The sequence below is a fragment of the Oncorhynchus keta genome, unplaced genomic scaffold, assembly GCF_023373465.1.
Source record: "Oncorhynchus keta strain PuntledgeMale-10-30-2019 unplaced genomic scaffold, Oket_V2 Un_scaffold_23910_pilon_pilon, whole genome shotgun sequence".
NCBI lineage: Eukaryota > Metazoa > Chordata > Actinopteri > Salmoniformes > Salmonidae > Oncorhynchus > Oncorhynchus keta.
In genome coordinates, this window is record NW_026290877.1 from 61,562 (window position 1) to 74,859 (window position 13,298).

At 45.6% G+C, this 13,298-nt stretch overlaps 1 pseudogene; it reads left to right on the forward strand.

Annotated features, from left to right (window-relative positions):
- LOC127928231 (lysophosphatidylcholine acyltransferase 1-like) overlaps positions 1 to 13,298 on the forward strand; it is a 72,532-nt pseudogene that overhangs the window by 45,902 nt on the left and 13,332 nt on the right.

The following is a 13,298-nucleotide window of genomic DNA, read 5'->3' on the forward strand; positions in this document are numbered from 1 at the left end:
GTGGTCAAGACCACTAACTACCTGGTTTCCAATTAAACCACAAACTACTCTATACCTGATAACTAAGCTGTTGTTGTTGTTGTTGTTGTTGTTGTTGTTATGACCTTGTGTTTTTATACTTCTTACCTGGATGAATAATGTTGTATCTTAGTAAGTTCTGTGTCTCTCCTGTCCCATGCCAGGACACAATCACCTGGACGTGGCAGGGGCCTGGAGCGTGAGTACTCTTTAATTACTCTACGAATGACTGATCCCTGAAGTACAGGTCGTTGCCAGGCAACGTGTGGTGTCTCTCTACTGCCCTGGAAGGTCCAGTTTTCATACCTCTACTGGACTGAGAGGATATTAGTTCTACTGTATAATCTAGATGGTCCAGTTTTCATACCTCTACTGGACTGAGAGGATATTAGTTCTACTGTATAATCTAGATGATCCAGTTTTCATACCTCTACTGGACTGAGAGGATATTAGTTCTACTGTATAATCTAGATGGTCCAGTTTTCATACCTCTACTGGACTGGACTGAGAGGATATTAGTTCTACTGTATAATCTAGATGGTCAGTTTTCATACCTCTACTGGACTGAGAGGATATTAGTTCTACTGTATAATCTAGATGGTCCAGTTTTCATACCTCTACTGGACTGAGAGGATATTAGTTCTACTGTATAATCTAGATGGTCCAGTTTTCATATGGTCCAGTTTCATAGCCTACTGGACTGGACTGAGAGGATATTAGTTCTACTGTATAATCTAGATGGTCCAGTTTTCATACCTCTACTGGACTGAGAGGATATTAGTTCTACTGTATAATCTAGATGGTCCAGTTTTCATACCTCTACTGGACTGAGATGGTCCAGTTTTCATACCTCTATTAGTTCTACTGTATAATCTAGATGGTCCAGTTTTCATACCTCTACTGGACTGACTGAGGGATATTAGTTCTACTGTATAATCTAGATGGTCCAGTTTTCATACCTCTACTGGACTGAGAGGATATTAGTTCTACTGTATAATCTAGATGGTCCAGTTTTCATACCTCTACTGGACTGAGAGGATATTAGTTCTACTGTATAATCTAGATGGTCCAGTTTTCATACCTGGACTACTGGACTGGACTGAGACTGGACTATTAGTTCTACTGTATAATCTAGATGGTCTAGTTTTCATACCTCTACTGGACTGAGAGGATATTAGTTCTACTGTATAATCTAGATGGTCTAGTTTTCATACCTCTACTGGACTGAGAGGATATTAGTTCTACTGTATAATCTAGATGGTCCAGTTTTCATACCTCTACTGGACTGAGAGGATATTAGTTCTACTGTATAATCTAGATGGTCCAGTTTTCATACCACTACTGGACTGGACTGAGAGGATATTAGTTCTACTGTATAATCTAGATGGTCCAGTTTTCATACCTCTACTGGACTGAGAGGATATTAGTTCTACTGTATAATCTAGATGGTCCAGTTTTCATACCTCTACTGGACTGAGAGGATATTAGTTCTACTGTATAATCTAGATGGTCCAGTTTTCATACCTCTACTGGACTGAGAGGATATTAGTTCTACTGTATAATCTAGATGGTCCAGTTTTCATACCTCTACTGGACTGAGAGGATATTAGTTCTACTGTATAATCTAGATGGTCCAGTTTTCATACCTCTACTGGACTGGACTGAGAGGATATTAGTTCTACTGTATAATCTAGATGGTCTAGTTTTCATACCACTACTGGACTGAGAGGATATTAGTTCTACTGTATAATCTAGATGGTCCAGTTTTCATACCTCTACTGGACTGAGAGGATATTAGTTCTACTGTATAATCTAGATGGTCCAGTTTTCATACCTCTACTGGACTGAGAGGATATTAGTTCTACTGTATAATCTAGATGGTCCAGTTTTCATACCTCTACTGGACTGAGAGGATATTAGTTCTACTGTATAATCTAGATGGTCCAGTTTTCATACTAGATGGTCCAGTTTTCATACTGGACTACTACTGGACTGACTGAGACTGGACTATTAGTTCTACTGTATAATCTAGATGGTCCAGTTTTCATACCACTACTGGACTGAGAGGATATTAGTTCTACTGTATAATCTAGATGGTCCAGTTTTCATACCTCTACTGGACTGGACTGAGAGGATATTAGTTCTACTGTATAATCTACATGGTCCAGTTTTCATACCTCAGTTAACTCAAAACACTGATGGCCAAAATACAGGAAACTGACTGAGAGAAAGCTGTCCTTGTCTCTGGATAAAACCACAGGCTGAATTGGGATGTTTTGTTCTACTTTCTAATGCATCATGGTAGTGATGTTGTTTTGGCTGTGTGCCCAGTCAGTCTACCACTACAGTAGAGACAATACTGTCTCTATGCTGTTAGCAGGTCACAGTCAGTCTACCACTACAGTAGAGACAATACTGTCTCTGTGCTGTTAGCAAGTCACAGTCAGTCTACCACTACAGTAGAGACAATACTGTCTCTGTGCTGTTAGCAGGTCACAGTCAGTCTAGTTCCTGTATAATCTAGATGGTCCAGTAGAGACAATACTGTCTCTGTGCTGTGGACTAGCAGGTCACAGTCAGTTTTCTACCACTACAGTAGAGACAATACTGTCTCTGTGCTGTTAGTTTTCATACCTACTACTGGACAGGTCACAGTCAGTCTACCACTACAGTAGAGACAATACTGTCTCTGTGCTGTAGCAGGTCCAGTTCTACCACTACAGTAGAGACAATACTGTCTCTGTGCTGTTACTGAGGTCACAGTCAGTCTACCACTACAGTAGAGACAATACTGTCTCTGTGCTGTTAGATGGTCACAGTCAGTCTACCACTACAGTAGAGACAATACTGTCTCTGTGCTGAGAGGTCATATCAGTCTACCACTACAGTAGAGACAATCTGTCTCTGTGCCAGTTAGCAGGTCAGTCAGTCTACCACTACAGTAGAGACAATACTGTCTCTGTGCTGTTAGCAGGTCACAGTCAGTCTACCACTACAGCAGAGACAATACTGTCTCTGTGCTGTTAGCAGGTCACAGTCAGTCTACCACTACAGTAGAGACAATACTGTCTCTGTGCTGTTAGAGGTCACAGTCAGTCTACCACTACAGTAGAGACAATACTGTCTCTGTGCTTTCAGGTCACAGTCAGTCTACCACTACAGAGAGACAATACTGTCTCTGTGCTGTTAGCAGGTCACAGTCAGTCTACCACTACAGTAGAGACAATACTGTCTCTGTGCTGAGAGGTCATATCAGTCTACCACTACAGTGGAGACAATACTGTCTCTGTGCTGTTAGCAGGTCACAGTCAGTCTACCACTGTAGAGACAATACTGTCTCTGTGCTAACTCTAGATGGTCACAGTCAGTCTACCACTACAGTAGAGACAATACTGTCTCTGTGCTGTTAGCAGGTCACAGTCAGTCTACCACTACAGTAGAGACAATACTGTCTCTGTGCTGTTCAGGTCACAGTCAGTCTACCACTACAGTAGAGACAATACTGTCTCTGTGCTGTTAGCATGGTCACAGTCAGTCTACCACTACAGTAGAGACTGAGAGGGTACAATACTGTCTCTGTGCTGTTAGCAGGTCACAGTCAGTCTACCACTACAGTAGAGACAATACTGTCTCTGTGCTGTTCTAGGTCACTCAGTCTACCACTACAGTAGATGACAATACTGTCTTGCTGTTACAGGTCACAGTCAGTCTACCACTGTAGAGACAATACTGTCTCTGTGCTGTTAGCAGGTCACAGTCAGTCTACCACTACAGTAGAGACAATACTGTCTCTGTGCTGGAGCAGGTCACAGTCAGTCTACCACTACAGTAGAGACAATACTGTCTCTGTGCTGTTAGCAGGTCACAGTCAGTCTACCACTACAGTAGAGACAATACTGTCTTGTCTGTACCTCACTGGTCACAGTCAGTCTACCACTACAGTAGAGACAATACTGTCTCTGTGCTATAGCAGGTCACAGTCAGTCTACCACTACCACTAGAGACAATACTGTCTCTGTGCTGTTAGCAGGTCACAGTCAGTCTACCACTACAGTAGAGACAATACTGTCTCTGTGCTAGCAGGTCACAGTCAGTCTACCACTACAGTAGAGACAATACTGTCTCTGTGCTGTCAGCAGGTCACAGTCAGTCTACCACTACAGTAGAGACAATACTGTCTCTGTGCTGTTAGCAGGTCACAGTCAGTCTACCACTACAGTAGAGACAATACTGTCTCTGTGCTGTTAGCAGGTCACAGTCAGTCTACCACTACAGTAGAGACAATACTGTCTCTGTGCTGTTAGCAGGTCACAGTCAGTCTACCACTACAGTAGAGACAATACTGTCTCTGTGCTGTTAGCAGGTCACAGTCAGTCTACCACTACAGTAGAGACAATACTGTCTCTGTGCTGTTAGCAGGTCACAGTCAGTCTACCACTACAGTAGAGACAATACTGTCTCTGTGCTGTTAGCGGGTCACAGTCAGTCTACCACTACTGTCTCTGTGCTAGAGTCTACCACTACAGTAGAGACAATACTGTCTCTGTGCTGTTAGCGGGTCACAGTCAGTCTACCACTACAGTAGAGACAATACTGTCTCTGTGCTGTTAGGTCACAGTCAGTCTACCACTACAGTAGAGACAATACTGTCTCTGTGCTGTTAGCAGGTCACAGTCAGTCTACCACTACAGTAGAGACAATACTGTCTCTGTGCTGTTAGCAGGTCACAGTCAGTCTACCACTACAGTAGAGACAATACTGTCTCTGTGCTGTTAGCAGGTCACAGTCAGTCTACCACTACAGTAGAGACAATACTGTCTCTGTGCTGTTAGCAGGTCACAGTCAGTCTACCACTACAGTAGAGACAATACTGTCTCTGTGCTGTTAGCAGGTCACAGTCAGTCTACCACTACAGTAGAGACAATACTGTCTCTGTGCTGTTAGATGGTCACAGTCAGTCTACCACTACAGTAGAGACAATACTGTCTCTGTGCTGTTAGCACTGGTCACAGTCAGTCTACCACTACAGTAGAGACAATACTGTCTCTGTGCTGTTAGCAGGTCACAGTCAGTCTACCACTACAGTAGAGACAATACTGTCTCTGTGCTGTTAGCAGGTCACAGTCAGTCTACCACTACAGTAGAGACAATACTGTCTCTGTGCTGTTAGCAGGTCACAGTCAGTCTACCACTACAGTAGAGACAATACTGTCTCTGTGCTGATAGCAGGTCACAGTCAGTCTACCACTACAGTAGAGACAATACTGTCTCTGTGCTGTTAGCAGGTCACAGTCAGTCTACCACTACAGTAGAGACAATACTGTCTCTGTGCTGTTAGCAGGTCACAGTCAGTCTACCACTACAGTAGAGACAATACTGTCTCTGTGCTGTATAGCAGGTCACAGTCAGTCTACCACTACAGTAGAGACAATACTGTCTCTGTGCTGTTAGCAGGTCACAGTCAGTCTACCACTACAGTAGAGACAATACTGTCTCTGTGCTGTTAGCAGGTCACAGTCAGTCTACCACTACAGTAGAGACAATACTGTCTCTGTGCTGTTAGCAGGTCACAGTCAGTCTACCACTACAGTAGAGACAATACTGTCTCTGTGCTGTTAGCAGGTCACAGTCAGTCTACCACTACAGTAGAGACAATACTGTCTCTGTGCTGTTAGCAGGTCACAGTCAGTCTACCACTACAGTAGAGACAATACTGTCTCTGTGCTGTTAGCAGGTCACAGTCAGTCTACCACTACAGTAGAGACAATACTGTCTCTGTGCTGTTAGCAGGTCACAGTCAGTCTACCACTACAGTAGAGACAATACTGTCTCTGTGCTGTTAGCAGGTCACAGTCAGTCTACCACTACAGTAGAGACAATACTGTCTCTGTGCTGTTAGCAGGTCACAGTCAGTCTACCACTACAGTAGAGACAATACTGTCTCTGTGCTGTTAGCAGGTCACAGTCAGTCTACCACTACAGTAGAGACAATACTGTCTCTGTGCTGTTAGCAGGTCACAGTCAGTCTACCACTACAGTAGAGACAATACTGTCTCTGTGCTGTTAGCAGGTCACAGTCAGTCTACCACTACAGTAGAGACAATACTGTCTCTGTGCTGTCTACTGGTCACAGTCAGTCTACCACTACAGTAGAGACAATACTGTCTCTGTGCTGTTAGCAGGTCACAGTCAGTCTACCACTACAGTAGAGACAATACTGTCTCTGTGCTGTCAGCAGGTCACAGTCAGTCTACCACTACAGTAGAGACAATACTGTCTCTGTGCTGTTAGCAGGTCACAGTCAGTCTACCACTACAGTAGAGACAATACTGTCTCTGTGCTGTTCAGGTCACAGTCAGTCTACCACTACAGTAGAGACAATACTGTCTCTGTGCTGTAGCAGGTCACAGTCAGTCTACCACTACAGTAGAGACAATACTGTCTCTGTGCTGTTAGCAGGTCACAGTCAGTCTACTACTACAGTAGAGACAATACTGTCTCTGTGCTTTAGCAGGTCACAGTCAGTCTACCACTACAGTAGAGACAATACTGTCTCTGTGCTGTTAGCAGGTCACAGTCAGTCTACCACTACAGTAGAGACAATACTGTCTCTGTGCTGTTAGCAGGTCACAGTCAGTCTACCACTACAGTAGAGACAATACTGTCTCTGTGCTGTTAGCAGGTCACAGTCAGTCTACCACTACAGTAGAGACAATACTGTCTCTGTGCTGTTAGGCAGGTCTACATGGTTCAGTCAGTCTACCACCACAGTAGAGACAATACTGTCTCTGTGCTGTTAGCAGGTCACAGTCAGTCTACCACTACAGTAGAGACAATACTGTCTCTGTGCTGTCAGCAGGTCACAGTCAGTCTACCACTACAGTAGAGACAATACTGTCTCTGTGCTGTTAGCGGGTCACAGTCAGTCTACCACTACAGTAGAGACAATACTGTCTCTGTGCTGTTAGCAGGTCACAGTCAGTCTACCACTACAGTAGAGACAATACTGTCTCTGTGCTGTTAGCAAGTCACAGTCAATCTACCACACAGTAGAGACAATACTGTCTCTGTGCTGTTAGCAGGTCACAGTCAGTCTACCACTACAGGAGAGACAATACTGTCTCTGTGCTGTTAGCAGGTCACAGTCAGTCTACCACTACAGGAGAGACAATACTGTCTCTGTGCTGTTAGCAGGTCACAGTCAGTCTACCACTACAGTAGAGACAATACTGTCTCTGTGCTGTTAGCGGGTCACAGTCAGTCTACCACTACAGTAGAGACAATACTGTCTCTGTGCTGTTAGCAGGTCACAGTCAGTCTACCACTACAGTAGAGACAATACTGTCTCTGTGCTGTTAGCAGGTCACAGTCAGTCTACCACTACAGTAGAGACAATACTGTCTCTGTGCTGTTAGCAGGTCACAGTCAGTCTACCACTACAGTAGAGACAATACTGTCTCTGTGCTGTTAGCAGGTCACAGTCAGTCTACCACTACAGTAGAGACAATACTGTCTCTGTGCTGTTAGCAGGTCACAGTCAGTCTACCACTACAGTAGAGACAATACTGTCTCTGTGCTGTTAGCAGGTCACAGTCAGTCTACCACTACAGTAGAGACAATACTGTCTCTGTGCTGTTAGCAGGTCACAGTCAGTCTACCACTACAGTAGAGACAATACTGTCTCTGTGCTGTTAGCAGGTCACAGTCAGTCTACCACTACAGTAGAGACAATACTGTCTCTGTGCTGTTAGCAGGTCACAGTCAGTCTACCACTACAGTAGAGACAATACTGTCTCTGTGCTGTTAGCAGGTCACAGTCAGTCTACCACTACAGTAGAGACAATACTGTCTCTGTGCTGTTAGCAGGTCACAGTCAGTCTACCACTACAGTAGAGACAATACTGTCTCTGTGCTGTTAGCAGGTCACAGTCAGTCTACCACTACAGTAGAGACAATACTGTCTCTGTGCTGTTAGCAGGTCACAGTCAGTCTACCACTACAGTAGAGACAATACTGTCTCTGTGCTGTTAGCAGGTCACAGTCAGTCTACCACTACAGTAGAGACAATACTGTCTCTGTGCTGTTAGCAGGTCACAGTCAGTCTACCACTACAGTAGAGACAATACTGTCTCTGTGCTGTTAGCAGGTCACAGTCAGTCTACCACTACAGTAGAGACAATACTGTCTCTGTGCTGTTAGCAGGTCACAGTCAGTCTACCACTACAGTAGAGACAATACTGTCTCTGTGCTGTTAGCAGGTCACAGTCAGTCTACCACTACAGTAGAGACAATACTGTCTCTGTGCTGTTAGCAGGTCACAGTCAGTCTACCACTACAGTAGAGACAATACTGTCTCTGTGCTGTTAGCAGGTCACAGTCAGTCTACCACTACAGTAGAGACAATACTGTCTCTGTGCTGTTAGCAGGTCACAGTCAGTCTACCACTACAGTAGAGACAATACTGTCTCTGTGCTGTTAGCGGGTCACAGTCAGTCTACCACTACAGTAGAGACAATACTGTCTCTGTGCTGTTAGCGGGTCACAGTCAGTCTACCACTACAGTAGAGACAATACTGTCTCTGTGCTGTTAGCAGGTCACAGTCAGTCTACCACTACAGTAGAGACAATACTGTCTCTGTGCTGTTAGCAGGTCACAGTCAGTCTACCACTACAGTAGAGACAATACTGTCTCTGTGCTGTTAGCAGGTCACAGTCAGTCTACCACTACAGTAGAGACAATACTGTCTCTGTGCTGTTAGCAGGTCACAGTCAGTCTACCACTACAGTAGAGACAATACTGTCTCTGTGCTGTTAGCAGGTCACAGTCAGTCTACCACTACAGTAGAGACAATACTGTCTCTGTGCTGTCAGCAGGTCACAGTCAGTCTACCACTACAGTAGAGACAATACTGTCTCTGTGCTGTTAGCAGGTCACAGTCAGTCTACCACTACAGTAGAGACAATACTGTCTCTGTGCTGTTAGCAGGTCACAGTCAGTCTACCACTACAGTAGAGACAATACTGTCTCTGTGCTGTCAGCAGGTCACAGTCAGTCTACCACTACAGTAGAGACAATACTGTCTCTGTGCTGTTAGCAGGTCACAGTCAGTCTACCACTACAGTAGAGACAATACTGTCTCTGTGCTGTTAGCAGGTCACAGTCAGTCTACCACTACAGTAGAGACAATACTGTCTCTGTGCTGTTAGCAGGTCACAGTCAGTCTACCACTACAGTAGAGACAATACTGTCTCTGTGCTGTTAGCAGGTCACAGTCAGTCTACCACTACAGTAGAGACAATACTGTCTCTGTGCTGTCAGCAGGTCACAGTCAGTCTACCACTACAGTAGAGACAATACTGTCTCTGTGCTGTTAGCAGGTCACAGTCAGTCTACCACTACAGTAGAGACAATACTGTCTCTGTGCTGTCAGCAGGTCACAGTCAGTCTACCACTACAGTAGAGACAATACTGTCTCTGTGCTGTTAGCAGGTCACAGTCAGTCTACCACTACAGTAGAGACAATACTGTCTCTGTGCTGTTAGCAGGTCACAGTCAGTCTACCACTACAGTAGAGACAATACTGTCTCTGTGCTGTTAGCAGGTCACAGTCAGTCTACCACTACAGTAGAGACAATACTGTCTCTGTGCTGTTAGCAGGTCACAGTCAGTCTACCACTACAGTAGAGACAATACTGTCTCTGTGCTGTTAGCAGGTCACAGTCAGTCTACCACTACAGTAGAGACAATACTGTCTCTGTGCTGTTAGCAGGTCACAGTCAGTCTACCACTACAGTAGAGACAATACTGTCTCTGTGCTGTTAGCAGGTCACAGTCAGTCTACCACTACAGTAGAGACAATACTGTCTCTGTGCTGTTAGCAGGTCACAGTCAGTCTACCACTACAGTAGAGACAATACTGTCTCTGTGCTGTTAGCAGGTCACAGTCAGTCTACCACTACAGTAGAGACAATACTGGCTCTGTGCTGTTAGCAGGTCACAGTCAGTCTACCACTACAGTAGAGACAATACTGTCTCTGTGCTGTTAGCAGGTCACAGTCAGTCTACCACTACAGTAGAGACAATACTGTCTCTGTGCTGTTAGCAGGTCACAGTCAGTCTACCACTACAGTAGAGACAATACTGTCTCTGTGCTGTTAGCAGGTCACAGTCAGTCTACCACTACAGTAGAGACAATACTGTCTCTGTGCTGTTAGCAGGTCACAGTCAGTCTACCACTACAGTAGAGACAATACTGTCTCTGTGCTGTTAGCAGGTCACAGTCAGTCTACCACTACAGTAGAGACAATACTGTCTCTGTGCTGTTAGCAGGTCACAGTCAGTCTACCACCACAGTAGAGACAATACTGTCTCTGTGCTGTTAGCAGGTCACAGTCAGCCCAGAACAGGAAACAGTGAACAGAGATGTTAATCGTTCTCTTCCAGAACCTTCACATCACTTCCTCCTGGGACACTACTTGTCTGACTGCTAGAATTCTCACTTTATTTGATTTGATTTTTACCTTTTATTTAACCAGGCAGGTCAGTTAAAGAACAAATTCTTATTTTCAATGACGGCCTTGGAACAGGCTACCTGCCGCCCCACTTCTCTGTCCACGACCATATAACCTGCTTTCAGACGGTTAAATCAAACACACACATTTAAATTAATTTATATCAAATCAAATCTAATGTATTTATATAGCCCTTTTACATCAGCTGATATCTCAAAGTGCTGTACAGAAACCCAGCCTAAAACCCCAAACAGCAAGCAATGCAGGTGTAGAAGCACGGTGGCTAGGAAAAACTCCCTAGAAAGGCCAGAACCTAGGAAGAAACCTAGAGAGGAACCAGGCTATGAGGGGTGGCCAGTCCTCTTCTGGCTGTGCCGGGTGGAGATTATAAACCTAGAGAGGAACCAGGCTATGTGGGGTGGCCAGTCCTCTTCTGGCTGTGCCGGGTGGAGATTATAAACCTAGAGAGGAACCAGGCTATGTGGGGTGGCCAGTCCTCTTCTGGCTGTGCCGGGTGGAGATTATAACAGAACATGGCCAAGATGTTCAAATGTTCATAAATGACCAGCATGGTCGAATAATAACAAGGCAGAACAGTTGAAACTGGAGCAGCAGTTTATAGTTGATCTCCGTGTGATCTGACTGTTTTGGTATTCGTATGACTTGATGATATCGATGTCCTGCACTGTAAACATAATGTCTTGATGTGACAATGTTTTTATTATTTTATTGCAGGTTTAAGATCCTGTGGCTGACACTGTGCCAGCTGCACAATGAGTTCATCATTGAGGTGAGTGCAGGTCTCACAGGCCATGCTGGTGTGTTGCATCTACCACATATCACTTCTCCACTACTCTGTCCCTTATCCTAGTTCCACTACTCTGTCCCTTGTCCTAGTTCCACTACTCTGTCCCTTGTCCTAGTTCCACTACTCTGTCCCTTGTCCTAGTTCCACTACTCTGTCCCTTATCCTAGTTCCACTACTCTGTCCCTTGTCCTAGTTCCACTACTCTGTCCCTTGTCCTAGTTCCACTACTCTGTCCCTTGTCCTAGTTCCACTACTCTGTCCCTTGTCCTAGTTCCACTGTCCCTTGTCCCCTGTTCCCTCTGTCCCCTAGTTCCACTCTGTCCCTTGTCTGTCCCTTGTCCTAGTTCCACTACTCTGTCCCTTGTCCCCTAGTTCCACTACTCTGTCCCTTGTCCTAGTTCCACTACTCTGTCCCTTGTCCTAGTTCCACTACTCTGTCCCTTGTCCCTAGTTCCACTCTTGTCCCCTGTCCCTTGTCCCCAGTTCCACTACTCTGTCCCTTGTCCCAGTTCCACTACTCTGTCCCTTATCCTAGTTCCACTACTCTGTCCCTTATCCTAGTTTCACTACTCTGTCCCTTGTCCCCTAGTTCCACTACTCTGTCCCTTATCCTAGTTCCACTACTCTGTCCCTTATCCTAGTTCCACTACTCTGTCCCTTGTCCTAGTTCCACTACTCTGTCCCTTGTCCCTAGGTCCACTGCTCTGTCCCTTGTCCTAGTTCCACTACTCTGTCCCTTGTCCCCTAGTTCCACTACTCTGTCCCTTGTCCTCTCTCTCTTCCCCTTTTGGAGCCCATATCATCTCAGTTGTTATTCCCACTTGACTTCCCATAGAGGAGTGACATCCCTGGGGTTCTGTCTTCTTCTTCTTCTCTCCTCAGTTCCTTCCTGTCTACACTCCATCAGAAGAGGAGAAGAACAACCCGGCTCTGTTTGCTCACAACGTCAGACGCCTGATGGCCAAGTGAGTCCTGAGACACACAGATACACACACAGACACACAGACACACACACACACACACACACACACAGATACACACACACACACACACACAGTTCACACACACACACACACACACACACACACACACACACACACACACACACACACACACACACACACACACAGACACACAGACACACACACACACACACACACACACACACACACACACACACACACACACACAGACACACACACACAGAGACACACACAGACACACACACACACACACACGCACACACACACACACACACACACACAGATACACACACACACACACACACACACACACACACTTGGCCTCCCATAGGCCTTCACGGGGCCTGCCAGATGGCTCAGCCCTCAGGCTGCCGTGCTTAGAAACACCAGCCTAGAGATTGTAGGATACTAAAGTATGTTAGTCTAATGTGTGTGGCTGGTGTAAATTTAAGTTCAACAGCTTCTAGTTTGTTGATTCTAGATGGCCCCATCACAGACTACTGGTTAACTTTCTCCTCATGCTCTAGTCTGGTTAACTCTCTCCTCATGCTCTAGTCTGTCTACTGTACCTCAGGGCTCTAGATGGGCCCCATCACAGACTACTGGTTAACTCTCTCCTCATGCTCTAGTCTGTCTACTGTACCTCAGGGCTCTAGATGGGCCCCATCACAGACTACTGGTTAACTCTCTCCTCATGCTCTAGTCTGTCTACTGTTCCTCAGGGCTCTAGATGGGCCCATCACAGACTACTGGTTAACTCTCTCCTCATGCTCTAGTCTGTCTACTGTTCCTCAGGGCTCTAGATGGCCCCATCACAGACTACTGGTTAACTTTCTCCTCATGCTCTAGTCTAACTGTCTACTGTACCTCAGGGCTCTAGATGGGCCCCATCACAGACTACTGGTTAACTCTCTCCTCATGCTCTAGTCTAACTGTCTACTGTTCCTCAGGGCTCTAGATGGGCCCCATCACAGACT